The 4,107-nt window shown below is 34.3% G+C and overlaps 1 pseudogene; it reads left to right on the plus strand.

Annotated features, from left to right (window-relative positions):
* Positions 1 to 2,470: 2,470 nt before the first annotated feature.
* LOC123231791 lies at positions 2,471 to 3,331 on the plus strand (annotated as a pseudogene).
* The last annotated feature ends 776 nt before the right edge of the window (positions 3,332 to 4,107 follow it).

The raw sequence follows: 4,107 nt of genomic DNA on the forward strand, positions 1-4,107 counted from the left end.
TTTTTTTCATTGCTTATTGCTATAGCTAGATTTCTAGTACAGTATTGAATAGTGGTGGTAATAATATACATCCTTGCTTTACTCTTGAACTTATTTGGACTGCTTCTAGCTTATCCTGATTACAAATAATGCTTACTCATGATTTTAAAAGATTATATTTTGTATTATATGGAAAACTCACTTGACTCCAATGTTCCCCAGTGTTTTTAGTCAGAATGGATGTTGTGTTTTGACAAAAGTCTTTTTCTGTTTATTGAAATCATCATGTTTTCTGTTGCTTCTGTTATGATATTATTAATTATATTGATAGTTTTCCTAATAATGAAATATCCCTACGTTTCTAGTATGAAATCCAATTGGTCATAATGGATAATCCTAGTCATATATTGCCATAATCTCCTTGGAGTACTTCATTATTATTTTTGAATTAATATTCATTAGAGGGATTGTTCTATACTTTTCTTTCTCTTTTTTCTTTTCTTGTTTTAGGTATCACTGAACAATTAATAATTGTTTTCATTTTTCCTTGACCTTTTTATTTTTGATATTGGTTTTTATTCTTCCTTTCTTTTTTAAAATAAATTAACAAATTATTTTAACTATTTTTTTTATAAAACCAGCTTCTTGTATTATTTATTAGTTTAATGATTTTCTTACCTTAGATTTTATTAATTTTTCCTTTGGTTATCCTGATTTCCAATTTGGTTGGTTTTTAATTTTTTTTTCTAGTTTCTTTTAGTGGCTTGTCCAATTCAATGATTTGCTCTTTCTCTGTTTTATTGATGTAAACATTTGTAGACATGAACTAGACTAGCAGTTTCAGAGTGAATAATAGTCCCTAACTTTAATGATAATCCCAGTTTGGTGGAGTTAAACAAATGCTAAATACTCTTTGTCTTAAGTAGTCTCCCCCATTGTATCAGAATTCCTTCCCAAGATGACCAACCACTGGGCAGAGACCACCCTTTTTAGTATCCATTATAAGGTAGCCTCTAGCTATAGTTTCTTTCCCAAGCCTGTCAAAGTAGTTTGAACATTTTCATTTCCTTGTACACTCTGCTCTCCAAAAGGTATATCAATTCTCCAAATTCTTTTGTATTTTGGAGTTGTCATCTAGCACAGTAGCATTCCCAGGGGCCTGGGGCCAGAGCAACCAGTCTTGGAACTCTGTCTAGGTTTGTAGCTCACAGCTCTGTGTGGAAGTCTTAAAAGTACTCAACACTTTTCATTCATTGAGTGATTTTTCTGACTATTTTAATAGTTCTGTGGTTTTTTTCCAGTTAAACACATCCTTGAAAGAGATGAATGCACACAAATCGGCAAAGATTAACAAGAAAAAAATTAGTTAAAAATTGAATGACTCAAATTCTGAAAATATCAATAAAAACATATAAATCAAAGGGCAAAGCTGTGAACAAAGTATATTAGATGTTTGTATATAGAGAAAAAAGTAATTTATAAATGATACAAGTAATAAATAAATCTTTATAGTAAAGAGCTTCTTGAATTTCATTTTCATCTCTCAAGAACATTGCTACTAGATTGCATAATTAATCATATGATTAGCTATAAGACCTTTTATGTGGTATTCATTATTATATATTTAAGAGAGTTATAGTTAAACTTGTCAGTATATGCAACCCATTGGCTAATTAATAACTAAAGGGTCTCAATACTATACTTCCGTTGTTCTGTTTGGAAAACAAACCCAACCCAAACCTCCAACTTTTTAACATTAATTCATCTCTCATTCATAGCTTTTTGAAATCATAATTGGTTAATATTAAAATTACAAGGTGTCATAGAAATCATATCAATTCAGAGAGTAAAAGAATTTCAAAGGACTCATGATGAAAAAGTGTCCACCTTCAGGGAGAGAACAGATGAATTCATAATGCAAATTGAAAGATAATTTTTTTAACTTTATTTTTCTAGGTTTGTGTGTGTGTGTGTGTGTGTAATATGGCTAATATGGAAATGTTTTGCATGATTTCACTTGTATAAGAGATAACATAATGCTTGCCTATTTATAGGATAGGATAAGGGTGGGCAGGTCATAGAATTTGCCGTTCAAAGGTATTTAAAATTAAATGTCAAAATTTAGTAATTTGGAAATAAAAATAATTAAGAAAATAATTAAAAATTCGTTTTAAAAACTGAGGTACCTCTTCTATAGAATAAAACCATTGGAGATATTGATTTAGAAGATTTCTTTCTGCTTGCCCAGGTGCGAGTTTCTGGCCTGATATAGTCATCTTCCATCCTGAGCAGGACGCTGTCCCCCCACTGCCCCCCTCCCCAGCCTCTATAGCTGACTATGCCCCTGGAACCCTGGAAACTCCAACAGGGCCACAGCAGCAGCCACAGCATCTGCTGCGGCCAGAGGAGCCGGAACCGGAAGCCGGAGTTCACTGACAATAGAGTCCTCTCCCAAGGAACTTCTACTGGTTCTTTCTGGTTCTGCTCCTTTGTGGCTGGAGGTTGTTGTGCCAAAACAACTATTGTACCTTTGGATCCAGTAAAGATACTATTACAGGCACATAATCACCATTGCAAACAGTTAGGAGTATTTTCTGCTTTGTGTGCTGTCCTTAAAGAAGAAAGGTATCATGGATTGTATAAAAGAAATGGCGAAATGATGATTAGAATCTTCCCATATGGTGCGATTCAATTTATGTCCTATCACCATTATAAAAAAGTTAATTACCATCAAACTTGGGATTTCCGGACATGGACCTAGGCTAATGGCATGACAGCAGTCGTTTGCACTCACCCACTTGATGTGGTTAGAGTTCGCTTGGCATTCCAGGTGAAAGGAGTACACACACACACACACACACACACACACACACACACACACAGAGGAATTGTTCATGCATTCAAAACAATGTATGCAAAGGAAGCTGGCTTTCATGGGGTTTACAGAGGACTGATGCCTGTTACTGTAGGAATGGCTCCCTCTGCCAGAGTTTCATTTTTTTACTTTTGGTGCCTTTAAGAGAGTTGGTCTCTCCTGTTCCTACCTTGCTTGGAAGACCTTCATCAGACAACCCTAATGTCCTAATTTTGAAAAGGCTCATTAACTTGCATTGCTAGAGCAATAGGACAGACAATATCTTATCCACTTGATGTAACCCCTCTTCAAATGCAATTAGGGACTCTTCGCCCAGATTCTGAAAAGAACCTACCAATGTTGAAGACACTGAAGTATATCTACAGACACCACTGAATTCGCAGAGGACTCTTTGAACTATATTCGTTGCATTTCCTCACAAACGCCCTAGAGTTTACAAACTATGAACACATGAAGCAATTTTTGCACCTGAACTAAAGTCATTTCTGTAAGATTGTCCAGAGATGCATGCATGCACATACATAAGCACACACAGACACGGAGAGATACACACACACACACACACACAGACCTGCACGGAAGTGGAAAATTATTGTCACAGCAATCCCTGGTACTTGACTACTTGATTTTTTTTTTAAGCCAAAAACCTGAAATGCTTCCTCTAGTTTTTTGATGACATAATTTTTGGTTTCTTGATATGAAACACATCCTTAGACTGACTCTGGGTTTTTTTATTAAGTTCATCAATTTCACTAAAATGAATAAAGGGTTGGAGAGAAACTGGTGAAAGATACAGTAGTATCTATTCACAGTTTTCTGAGCTTTATCATGTTCTTCGAAGCTTTTATTAGTAATCAAGGCATGAGAAATTCCAGGCTTATGTCAGATTTAATTAAAATTATGCAGTTTTAAAATGAACTGAGTTCATTTTGGTTTTTAATTGAATTTAATAATTTGTGATTATTGTAGCAAGAATTTATGCTGAAATTTTATCTTGCACAGTTGGGACAAGCCAGCACTGAAATAGTGATATTTTGGAGGTAATAGTGGCAACCATGGAGTTGGTGATGACTGATATCTTATCTAAACCAATACAATGAGCTATGGGCTAAAAATGTTATTTTAAAATAAAATTTCAAATGTGAAAAAAAAAGATTCCTTTCAAATTGAAAATCTTAAGCCAGTGAATCCAAATGCAGAACATAGCTTGTAGAGCTAAAATGGTTCTTAAGAATCATCTTGTCAATTCTCTT

Source organism: Gracilinanus agilis, chromosome 1 (assembly GCF_016433145.1).
Source record: "Gracilinanus agilis isolate LMUSP501 chromosome 1, AgileGrace, whole genome shotgun sequence".
In the NCBI taxonomy this organism is placed as follows: Eukaryota; Metazoa; Chordata; class Mammalia; order Didelphimorphia; family Didelphidae; genus Gracilinanus; species Gracilinanus agilis.